Below are 13,295 nucleotides of genomic sequence, written 5' to 3' on the forward strand. Positions count from 1 at the left end.
TAAGGCCGAAGCTGAGCTATGTTCCACGGCCGACGGGTTTCTTTCTCAGATTTACGTGAATCTTTGTGCTCCCGAATATCAATGAGGTAATATGACCCGTTGTGCAAGTTCTTGCTGACCACAAAGGGCCCTTCCCAAGGTGGGGATAACTTGTGTGCATCTGTTTGATCCTGGATGAGCCGGAGCACAAGGTCGCCTTCCTGGAAGACCCGGGATTTGACCCGGCGGCTATGATATCGGCGCAAGTCTTGTTGGTAAATCGCTGACCGGGCTGCTGCCACATCACGCTGTTCATCCAACAAGTCAAGAGCATCCTGGCGCGCCTGTTCATTATCCGTCTCAACATAAGCCGCCACGCGAGGTGAGTCGTGACGAATGTTGCTGGGGAGGACTGCTTCTGCTCCATAAACCATGAAGAAAGGCGTAAAGCCTGTAGATCTGTTAGGAGTAGTATTGATGCTCCATAAGACGGAGGGCAACTCCTCCACCCAACAACCCGGCGTCCGTTGCAAAGGGAACAAAAGCCGGGGCTTAATGCCCTTCAGAATCTCCTGATTAGCTCTCTCAGCTTGACCATTGGATTGAGGATGAGCCACTGAAGAAACATCAAGCCGGATATGCTCTCGTTGACAAAACTCTTCCATGGCGCCTTTGGAAAGATTGGTGCCATTGTCGATTATAATGCTGTGCGGAAAGCCAAAGCGAAAAATCACCTTTTTCATAAATTGAACCGCCGTGGCTGCATCGCACTTGCTAACGGGCTCAGCCTCTACCCACTTTGTGAACTTGTCAACTGCCACCAAGAGGTGGGTCTTCTTATCCTTGGACCGTTTAAAAGGCCCAACCATATCAAGCCCCCAGACCACAAAGGGCCAAGTGATTGGGATCATCCTCAACTCCTGAGCCGGCACATGAGCCCGTCGTGAGAACCTTTGGCAACCATCACATTTACTGACCAAGTCCTCTGCATCAGCATGAGCCGTCAGCCAATAAAAACCATGACGGAAAGCCTTGGCCACAAGGGATTTTGAGCCGGCATGATGGCCACAATCCCCTTCATGGATCTCACGCAAGATGTCTTGGCCTTCCTCAGGGGAGATACAACGTTGAAATGCCCCTGAAACACTGCGATGATGCAACTCGCCATCGATGACGATCATTGACTTAGCCCGCCGGGTTATTTGCCTGGCCAAAGTTTCATCCTCAGGCAACTCTCCCCGGGTTATATAAACCAGATATGGCATTGTCCAGTCGGGTATGACATGAAGAGCCGCCACCAGTCGTGCCTCCGGGTCAGGGATAGCCAAGTCTTCCTCTGTAGGCAACTCAACCGAAGGGTTATACAGGACATCCAGGAAAGTGTTAGGCGGCACCGGCTTTCGCTGAGAGCCTAGCCGGCTTAGAGCATCAGCCGCCTCGTTCTTCCTGCGATCAATGTGCTCCACTTGGTATCTCTGAAAGTGCCCAGCAATGGCATCAACCTCGCGGCGATAAGCCGCCATGAGAGGATCCTTAGAATCCCACGTGCCTGATACTTGTTGAGCCACCAAGTCTGAGTCACCAAAGCACCTTACCCGGCTTAAGCTCATCTCCTTAGCCACCCGAAGACCGTGGAGCAAAGCCTCGTATTCAGCCGCATTGTTAGTGCAAGGAAACATCAACTGTAGCACATAATGGAACTTGTCACCTTTAGGGGAAGCCAATACAACGCCGGCCCCCGAGCCCTCCAGCTGCCTGGACCCATCAAAGTGAATAGTCCAATAAGTGTTATCCGGCTTTTGCTCAGGCACTTGTGACTCTGTCCAATCATTGATGAAATCCACCAAAGCCTGAGATTTAACAGCAGTGCGTGGCACATATTTGAGGCCATGAGGTCCAAGTTCTATAGCCCACTTAGCAATTCTCCCTGTGGCCTCTCTGTTTTGAATAATATCACCAAGAGGGGCAGAACTGACCACAGTGATGGGATGACCCTGAAAATAATGCTTAAGCTTCCGGCTCGCCATGAACACACCATACACAAGCTTCTGCCAATGCGGGTACCGCTGCTTGGATTCCATGAGCACTTCGCTGACATAATAAACCGGCCGCTGAACCGGATGCTCCTTACCCGCCTCCTTGCGCTCCACCACAATAGCCACGCTGACGGCTCGTGCGTTTGCCGCCACATACAGTAGCAAGGGTTCCTTATCAACCGGAGCAGCAAGGACTGGGGGCTCTGCCAGCTGCCTTTTCAAATCCTCAAAAGCGGTATTAGCTGCATCATTCCAGACAAAGTTATCAGTTTTCTTCATCAACTGATATAAGGGCGTAGCCTTCTCACCCAAACGGCTTATAAACCGGCTTAAAGCAGCGATGCGACCCGCCAAGCGCTGAACGTCATTTATACACGCCGGCTTAGCTAGGGAGGTGATGGCCTTGATCTTCTCCGGGTTAGCCTCGATGCCTCTGTCAGAAACCAAGAAGCCCAATAGTTTGCCTATCTTATAGACCCGGAGATTATCAAAGGTTTCCCTTAAATCATCTATCAGGGTTTCCTCCTTGATGGATTTAACCACAATATCATCCACGTAAGCGTGAACATTGCGCCCGATCTGTTTATGAAGACAGTTCTGTACACAGCGCTGGTAAGTCGCCTGTGCACACTTGAGTCCAAAGGGCATAGACACATAGCAGAAGGCTCCAAAGGGGGTGATGAACGCCGTCTTCTCCTGGTCCTTAACTGCCATCTTAATCTGATGATACCCGGAATAAGCATCCAAGAAACTTAAGCGTGCACAACCTGCCGTAGCATCAATGATTTGATCAATACGGGGGAGGGCAAAAGGATCAGCCGGACACGCCTTGTTCAAGTCCGTGTAGTCCACACACATCCGCCAGGTGCCGTTCTTCTTGAGTACGAGCACCGGGTTAGCCAACCATTCTGGGTGAAAAACTTCAACAATAAACCCGGCCGCCAAGAGCCGGGCCACTTCTTCACCAATGGCTTTCCACCTCTCTTCATTAAACCGTCGAAGGAATTGTCTGACCGGCTTAAATTTCGGATCAACATTGAGAGTATGCTCAGCGAGCTCTCTAGGTACACCTGGCATGTCAGAAGGTTTCCATGCGAAGATGTCCCTATTCTCACGGATGAACTCGATGAGCGCGCTTTCCTATTTTGGATCCAGATTGGCACTGATGCTAAACTGCTGAGATGAATCTCCTGGAACAAAATCAACAAGCTTAGTTTCATCAGCCGACTTAAATTTCATCGCCGGCTCAGTCTCCGTAGTCGGCTTCTTCAGAGAGGTCATGTCTGTTGGGTCAACATTGTCTTTGTAAAACTTCAACTCCTCTGTAGCACAAACAGACTCTGCATAAGCTGCATCACCTTCCTCACACTCCAGAGCCACCTTTCGGCTGCCGTGAACCGTAATGGTCCCATTGTGACCCGGCATCTTGAGCTGTAAGTACACATAACACGGCCGTGCCATGAACTTGGCGTAAGCCGGCCGTCCAAATATAGCATGGTATGGACTTCTTATCTTGACCACCTCAAAGGTCAACTTCTCCACCCTGTAGTTGTTCTCATCACCAAAAGCCACTTCCAATTCGATCTTGCCGACTGGATAAGCCGACTTACCAGGTACCACACCATGGAAGATAGTGTTTGACTGGCTGAGGTTCTTATCAACCAACCCCATACGGCGAAAAGTCTCATAATAGAGGATGTTGATGCTGCTGCCTCCATCCATGAGTACTTTTGTGAACTTATAACCTCACACCTGAGGAGCCACCACTAAGGCCAAGTAGCCCGGGTTATCCACCTGGGGAGGGTGATCCTCCCTACTCCATACTATAGGCTGCTCAGACCACCGCAAGTAGCGTGGAACCGCCGGCTCAACATCATTCACAGCCCTCTTGTGAAGCTTCTGATCTCGTTTGCACAAACTAGTGGTAAACACATGATACTGTCCACCGCTAAGCTGCTTTGGGTTGGTCTGATAACCCCCTGCTGCTGTTGATGACCCTGACCAGACTGTTGATTAAAGCCCCCTTGACCGTTCTGAGGACCGAAATTTGATCCGCGCCCGGGCCATGAAAGCCGCCGGCGCCTGAGCCGCCGGCCGGGCCATTGTAGCTCTTAAAGGCCCTCATGATCGCGCAATCCTTCCACAGATGAGTCGCTGGCTTCTCTCTAGAGCCATGCCTTGGACAAGGTTCATTCAACAGCTGCTCCAGCGTTGGACCTGACCCGCCGCCTCGGGGAGGGGGCCTCCCCTTGCGTCGCTGGTTATTACCTTGGGAATTGGCGTTGGCTACAAACTCTAGGCTGCCATCGGCCTTACGCTTGCCTCCTCCTTGGTTCCCCGGGTTAAACTGAGGACCCTTGCCATTGCCGTTCTTCTTTCCCTTCCCTGTCCTTTCATCGTCTGAAGGGGGATCCTTGGTACCATCGGAATCGGCGTACTTGACAAGAGCCGCCATTAGTGTACCCATATCGGTGCAGTCGCGCTTAAGCCGCCCGAGTTTCATCTTAAGGGGCACAAAGCGACAGTTCTGTTCCAACATTAAGACTGCAGAGCCGGCATCCATCTTATCTGATGAATGTATGATCTCCTTGACCCGGCGAACCCAATGGGTCGTGGATTCACCCTCTTGCTGCTTACAGTTAGTCAAATCCACAATTGACATAGACTGCCTATAGGTATCTTTGAAGTTTTGGATGAACCGGGCTTTCAGCTCAGCCCAAGACCCGATGGAATTCGGTGGTAGCCCTTTCAACCACGTGCGGGCAGTTCCATCTAACATCATGGTGAAATACTTGGCCATGGCCGCCTCACTGACCTCCAGCAATTCCATAGCCATCTCATAACTCTCAATCCAGGCTGCAGGCTGTAAGTCAGATGTATAGTTAGGCACCTTCCTAGGGACCTTGAAGTCCTTAGGTAGACGTTCATTACGGATAGCTGGCACCAAACAGGGGACACCCCCGGTCCTGGTAGGGATACCCACATCAACGGGAGTCATCGGATAAGCCGGGGGGGGGGGGGTCTGGTAAGCCGTCAATTGAGGCACTTGCTCCGCCTCTTGCCGCGCTTGGTCTGCCGCGTAAAAGGCTCCATTATGAGCTGGGCCATGGCCAGGGGGCGGGTCATGGCGTCGGACATTGCTTGAGCCGGTTGCTGAGACCATGTGCCGGCTGTAACTCGGGCTCTGACCCGGACGGGGGGTCGAGTGGATCCTATCCCGGCTGTAGGAGTACGCTTCTTGCTCTGCCAGTGCCGTCTGTAGGAGTTCCCTGACCCGGCGGGTTTCGATGGCCGCCGGAGAATCGCCGTCAACGGGGAGAGCCGCCAGCCGTGCTGCAGCAGCTACCATGTTCTCCAGCGGGTTATCATAATGACCCGGGGGTATTGGCACATACTGAGGCGGGACAGGGGGCACCTGGGGAGGCCCCATCGCTCGTGGCTGAATAAGGGGTCCAGACCCGGGCGCTCTGACCCCTGGCGGGTTACTAGACCCTGCACCTGGTGTGTTGAAGAGGTTGCGTGGATCGTAAACCGGTGGGAGTCGAGACCGGGCCTTCTGATGCCTCCTTCTCATGACCTCATTGGCCGCGTTCTGGTCCATCGTGAGTTGGAAGGACTGCGCCTGAATCAGCTGAGTCCGGGCATCGAGAGCCGCCCGCTCCGCAGCCAGCCTGATCCCTTCCGCTGCAAGATCCTCTTTAGCTTTTATTAGATCCAATTTTAACTGTGCCACCTCCGCATCATGCTGAGCTTGATCCGCCGGGTCAACCATGGCGGTTAACAGGGCCGTCATCTTGTCCGTGAGATCCATCAGCACCTGAGCCGGAGAAGGCACCGGGTTTCCCGATCCAGCAGCGAGGTTCTGAACAGGCTGCGCACCAGCCATAAAAACTCCAACCTGACTTGGCGGCTCAAAAAGGTCCGGAATACTGTCGCCATCGGAACAACCCATGAGCCTGCCGTCTTGAAGTTGGTACAACGAGTTTGACTCATCGGTGGCCGACTCGCCATCAGAGCCGGCGGCCGCCTCATCACCAGACCCAGATGGATCAGAGGGCCCTCCATGGATGCATCCCACAAAAGCGCGCCTTAAGGCAGGCCGGGCCCGGGCGGGTCGTGCGCGCTGAGCCGTTTCGATGAGACCGGCGCAGAGATCCGGCTCAGGGCTCGGTTCACCAATCTTGCCAATGAAAACGTGAATTCCGCCGAAGGGGACCCGGTACCCGTACTCAATTGAGCCGGCGTCGGGGCCCCAGTTTGCATCGTCGATGTAGAGCTTGCCGCGACGACTCTTGGTCATCCGGCCTGCAGCGTATCCCTTGATCCCTTCGAAGCTGCCCTTCAAGAACTCAAATCCACCGTGCGCTGGCCCCACGGTGGGCGCCAACTGTCGTGGAATTGTCACGGCAGATGTCCTCGAGCTAGGACTTAATCGTGGAGCCATCGCAACTAGGAAGCTTGAAGGGGTTATGCGGGACAAGGAACACGAGGGTTTATACTGGTTCGGCCCCTTACGGTGAAGGTAAAAGCCTACGTCCAGTTTGAGGTGATATTGATTAGGGTTACGATCGCCTGGGAGCTAAACAGCTATGCCCGGCTCTCGATGATATTGTATATCGCCACTAAACCGCTGCCGGGTCGTCCCTTTATACAGGGAGGCTGACGCCCAGCAGCCCTTAGAGTCCCGGCCCGCTCATAAAAGCGTCCGGCTCGGACTCTAAACTATACTTGCCTTACACTACAAGTCTACTATAATAATGATTGTAACTACGGGCCTTAAGCCATATCCGGGTCTCAGCCCATCTCTGGCCCATCGTCTTGAAACTTGGCTCCGGGCTTCTGGCAATGACCGTACGAGTAACCCGGCCCCTCCTGGCGGGTGATTCTAAGGTCTATATCCTCAACACTCCGGCTACTCCAAGCAGCAGCACGGCCATGGCAGTAAGAAGAAGAAGAAGAGCACCACCGCTGCTGCTGGGACTTCAGAGAAGAGGTTGGTAAGCCCGGCGACGTCATCCAGGTTCCTCAACTCCTCCCGCCTGCAGTCCGATGACCTCGACGTCCTCGCGCTACCCCCGCCTCCGCCGCCGCCGTTCATCGACGTGTTCCCCAGCGGCGAAGGGAAACCGCCGTCCTTCATTGACGTGTTCCCCGGCGACGCCTCGCTCCCTCTTTCCTTTGCCAAGATCGCTGAGCGGCCGGCCCCGTGCGTGGGGATGTTGAAGGCGGCGGGGAGATCGCGGGTGATGAGCCAGTGCGAGAGCGGAATGAGCTCGTCCGGCGACGGCAGGTCCTCGTCGAAGCGCCCGAACCAGCTGGGCTCCTCCTCCTCCCTCATCCTCCCGGCCCGGAGCATAGCGGCGGCGGATAGCAGCAGCTCGGCGGCGACGCGTAGTGGACAAGGCGTCGGTGTTCCACGGGGGAGGGTCTGATTGCTTTTGTTTTTTAGATCTAGGGGTGTATGTGTTATTTTTTTCTAAGTCAATTCCTTACAATCTGGCCCCACTTGTAAGAAAGTGATTAAACGGGCCAAATCATCCGATCAATGCTTTTTGCAATGACTTAACAAATTTTCCGGTGTTTTCTGCAACGGATTAACGAGTTGGTGGTTTTCTGCAAACCTAGCCGTAAATGTGGTGGTTTCTTGCCATTGACTCGTATGTATGCAGCTCTCCGAGTCCGATTCAATCACCGACGCAAAGGAGAAAAAAGTCCGATTCAGTCACCTGGCACGGAGCCTATATTAATCCACGGCCACAAGAGAGGTACCGTTCGATCCAAGATGGCATCGTCGTCGAGAAGCAAGTACGGCGGAGGAAGAGGAGGCGGACGTCCTGTGCGCGCGCTGGATCTTCCTCTATGTAGCGGTGCTCCACCTTGGCCTCTTCGCCATCACCGCCGTGATCTCCTACACGCACGTGTTCCCCCGCGCCAAGAAGTTTGACAAGATCTTCTTTGGGGTCATGGGAGCGGTTTCCCTGTCCGTCGCCGTTGGCATCATCTGCGTGCTTCTACGGGGGGACTTCCCCTTCCGCAACAAGCATGCCACCGCCCGAGTCGTTGACCTGCCGCTCGCCGATGTGTCCTAGCCGTCTTTGGTTAAGTTGGTTGTTTCTAGTGCACGAATTGATTTATGTGTGCTAGCCATCAGTAATATTTGACTGATCTTTTTTGCTCGGCATACTGTTTTTCAAGACAATACGCGGTTACCGGCGGTATCCTTGCATCTATCTTCATATCTTATGTTAGAAAATGATTTTACTAAATCTCAATTGCTATTACTTGTCGCTTACGCGATGTTGGAATCATAGATCTGATGTTGGAATCCTTGCAATGGTCACTGATTAAAGGACCTCAAGCCTCTGTCACTGTAAATAAGTTCATCCAGCTGCTCAACTTGTGGAAGTTAGTTTGCCCAGTACAACTCTCCCGGATCAAGCTGACAATTGGAGATGGTCGCGCGGCTCCTCTCGACACTGCTCTTCTACAAAAGCTTCTATTGAGGGATGGCCGTTATGCGCTTCGGCCAATGCCATTTGGAAGAGCTGGGCACCCCTCCATCGTTCAAAGACACGATGACTAGCCGGGAATATCGACCAAAATCTCGGGGGTTTACCTGGTGAGGAAATCTCCAATACCCTCTCCTCAGATGAGATTCACGAGGCCCCTGAGGAGCAGGCGCGGAAGCTCAAAACCTATAGGAAAAAATTCTCGGCATGCAGGAACATCCACGAGGACGGATCTACCTCTAATGCTAAGAAAAGAGTATGGCTTGTGTAGCTCCGGTGCAAACCACCTTTTGAGGAGGCTCAATCCTACAATTCCAGGAGGGAAGAAAAAATGGTCGCTCGGAATATGGTCGCAGTGGTACCGGGCTCACCACGCCCGAGAACCTACTCCGGCAAGATGACCATCCAATTCCATGGGACGGACTACCCGGAGAACCATCTTCATCCAGGACAATATCCACTAGTAGCGGCACCGATGATATCAAGGGACAGGGTACATCGAATTTTCGTAGACGGAGGGAGCTCCTCAGTTTAATAATCCTAATGCAGACTTTGGAGCAAAGGCAAATACCGCAAAAGATCCACCTCGACGGAGTTGTTTTACGGGCTCCTCCCACAAACAACCCACAATCCTTTGAGAAGGATCACCCTCCCGGTAATCTTCGGAGAGAAAGGATACAAGAAGCAGGATTGCTCATTCAAGGTGATAGGCTTTGACATGCTTTTTGTTTTTCCGAAAATTAGGATAACCCCGGGCCTCTGCATTGAGCGACACACGCACGCACGCACGCACGCATATTCGCGACTAGTATGCGTCCATTCTCAATCCAACATCTCACAAGCAAAGATTTCAGATATCATGGAAGTTGGTTTTATAGTTTTTATTAAAATTCAACGAACATTTTTTTATCAAAATATGAGCACATTTTTTTTATATTTTACTTTCACTTTTTAGTTAAATACATGAAACTAAAGTAAATATGTTAAATACAGTACAAAATTAAATAAAATAAATATCTGAAAAATAAAAAATGGAACAATATTGAATGGAAGAAAAAACAAAAGAAAATAAGAAAAAATGCGCTCCATCCCGCACTGGGTCGACCCAACTGCGTGAGTTTAGTGCAAGTTTGCTCGCGACCCCGCGCATGACATTTGCCAAGTGCATATTTATCTAGGCAAGCAAAAAGAAAAAGGAACATTTGGAATAAGCTTATAGTGGGCACCTATAAGATTTGCTCGATAATATTAATTGTTTGATTTTTTAGAATCATTTGCTTTTTTTAGGGATTTGGAATCATTTGCTATAAAAAGATAATATTGTTAACAAATATTTTTGGCCCAGGTACGTATGGCCTGGTACCTGGCGTCTCTAGCCCAAGAGTCAAAATCCTTGTAAGCACTGGTGCCTGGCCCGTTAATACGCCCCCGCCTGTCCCCCAGAAAACAAAATACGTATTACTGTACGTATTACGTCCTCCGTCCGGCTGCCGCTAGGGCTTCATCTCCCGTACGCACGCAGCTCGATTTAATCACCTGGCGGCACGAAGCTTCTTTATTTACGACCACAAGAGGCCCCCCGTTCGATTCGATCAATCCTAACTAGGAAGAGATGACATCGTCGAGAGGCAACTACCGCGTGATGACGGCGGAGGAAGAGGAGGCGGCCGACCGGTGCGTGGGCTGGATCTGGGTCTATATCGCGGTGTCCTTCCTCGGCATCTTCGCCTTCTCCGCTGTGATCTCCTACACACACGTGTTTGCCCGCGCCACCAGGTTCGACAAGATCTTCTTTGGGGTCCTGGGAGCGCCTTTTCTGCCCATCGCCCTTGGCATCATCTGCCTGCTTCTACGGGAGGACGGGCCCTTCCGCAACAAGCATGCCACCGCTCGAGTCGCCGACCTGCCGCCCGCCGATGTGTGCTAGCCATCTTTGGTTGTTTCTAGTGCGTGAATTAATGTTCGGAGTATTACTTTGTTTTATTTGATCCAGTGTAGTTCTCTTTCTGCTTGCTAGTTGTAACATCTTTTGTCCTTAGCTGGTGGGAAACCTGTACGTACTAGATTGTCAAAGGCACGCGTTGCTGCCCCCCTCGATTTTAACACTAATAGTAGTGATTGATGCAATTACACGTTAATCTAGAATTTTAATCACGTGGTATAATCATCACATTATATTTGAAGGCAATATTCAATCATGAGACATAATTGGAAAACATGCCCGTGCGTTGCAACGGAAGCAAACATGTTATGAGGGCCCTGTCAAGATGCAATGATGTCAGAAGACTTTTTTGACTTGAAATGGTGCCACTTCTCTGTTGCAAATCTTCCTTCCTTATATCCCAGGTCGCGCAAGGACGATGCTACTTGCAACAACAATGCCAGGACTAAGTCCACGACAAAGCTCCCAGCACCAAAGGCAAAAGTCATAGCAACATTTATTGCAGCTTCTGTGCAAATCAACTATAGATGCCCTACAATATTCATAATCATATTATAATGGTTATCACTCCCTTTTATAATTGTTTGGTGCTAATCAATATAATATGTGATTTATTTTTTGCGATGAATAAAATATAAGTTTTTAGTACAACATTTGTCAAAGGACCCTATTTTTATAACAGATCTGGGAATCTAAGAAGCAACTCATTACCTTGTCAACACCTTTATTACAAGCATACACGGAAGGGAAACGTTCGGGGCCGGCAGACCGGCCGAAGCTTCCGCCGGTTCAGTCCACGCGCGCACGCGCGATCCACTCGCGAGCAACCACGTGGCGCGGTGGACCCGAGACGAACTAGTCCTCCTACGTTATCCCTTCTTCTCTCCCACGCCGCTCGCTCTTATCCCCTTTTCTCGTATTCTTTTTGCTTTGAGCTCCCGCGCCTTCGCCTGCACATCCTCTAACTGGCAGCCTATATTCTTCTTCCTCACATCCCCCCTTCACGCCATGGCCATGGGCCACCTACCTCCTCGTCCTCATGGCGCACTCCTAGGTCCCCCAGCTCCTTGGCCGTGCTACTACGCCATTGGCGCGTGCTACAGCTGGCGATTAAATATACTGCAAGCAGCAGCAGTGAGGTTTGCAGCGGCGACGACAATGCACAGTTTTCGCTACAACCGGCACACGAAAAAGTTACCATTGTGGTTCAAAAAAAAAGTTACCATAGGCGACGGGATTTGCTGCAATGGAGACGGCGAAGTTTGTGGCGGCGACGGCGGCCCTGTAATGTTTGCTGCAACCGGCAGCGGAAAAGCTACCACCGGCGGTCAATTTTGCTACAACCAGCGATTTTTTTCCCAAATGAAAAAAGTTGCAGCCGTTTACATGAAAGCTTCAACCACACATTTAAAAAGCTTCAACCCGTTTACATGAAATTGTTGGAACTGCTTTTCTTCCTCGACGATGGCCATGGCGTCTCTCTGTAGCAATTTTTTCTGCGTTCTTGGTTGAAGCACCATCATCGCCATTGTTTTCGCCAGTTGCAGCTTCATCGCAACATGGTCACAACATTTTTTTGCTGACGGTTCCAGCAATCGGCGTCTGGCAGTCTCTCGCCGTTGAAACAAATTACGTTGCCGGTTCCAGCTTTTTGTGCACATAGTTGTAACATCGACGGTGACGACATCACGGCTTCCACTACTGCTCTAGCCGGTTGCAACTTTCCTGTCAGTCGGTTCCAGCTTTTTTATCACCATGGTTGTAGCACCCCTGGGGTTTGGTTCCAGCATGCATCGCCACAGTCGCGTGGTAACCGTCTCCAGCACCGGCGGCGACCTACAGAGCACGAGCGGCGTCCTGGGGTGATATTTTTTGCTACAACCGGAGGCCTTTTTTGTTGTGAGTAGCGATGGATTTTGCTACCACTGATGTACATGGTGGCAGCGAGGCTACGAGCGGCGGCGCCGGCGAGGCTTTGAGCGCCGCCAGCGAGTGGTGGTAGCGGGGGCTCGAGCGAGAGGAGAGCGCAGCTGTTGCATGGGTGGAGCCGGGGACGAGGGCGGCGACCGGCGACGAGGACGGCCGGCGAGGGCGCCGACCGGCGACGGGGGCGTCGCGGGGGGTGCTTCAACCTTGGTCGCGGGGGGATGGCGGGGCGTCGGACGTCGCTGTGGGCCGTGCAATTTTGATTGGAGGGGAACAACCAGGAGGAGGACGAAGCAAGGGGGGGGGAGGGTCAGATCTGACGGCTTTTAATCATGGTATCGGGCGGCTGGGGCTCGACCGACCGAACGGTTAGGCCGGTGCGCCGGCGCCTATAAGTGCCCTACACGAAAGCGTGTAGGTTGGTCGCAAAAGGAGGACAGTGTGACCAAAAAAGAGAGGGTATTTAGATGATCTGTCGAGTCATAGATAAATACAAAATGGGGACTTTTTTCGATATTTGGTTACCCAAAAAGGCTTCCATCCTGTTTTATATATAAAGCAATGATCACCAATAGCTCGATACAAACGCACGCCACCACAACAAACGCACACACCCAAGCAAAATACACATGCACTGAGCACAACACCACCACCCCTATCTACGACAAGATGAAGCCGCATACGACGATCCGTGGACTACAAGCCGGCGCCTTCAGGAAGGAGATGACACCGGAGCGCCACCACCGCCCGATCGGAGGATCGGAGTTTCCCCTGGAGCAACACAACGGGCGATGAGAGCCGCGACAACACCTTTAAGAAGGGAACGAGCTTCGCCGCCACCGGTCTGTCCGAAGGTAGAACATGTTTTCACCCCGGCCAACACTCATCGCCACTGAACGCCAC

This window comes from Aegilops tauschii, chromosome 5, assembly GCF_002575655.3.
Source record: "Aegilops tauschii subsp. strangulata cultivar AL8/78 chromosome 5, Aet v6.0, whole genome shotgun sequence".
NCBI lineage: Eukaryota > Viridiplantae > Streptophyta > Magnoliopsida > Poales > Poaceae > Aegilops > Aegilops tauschii.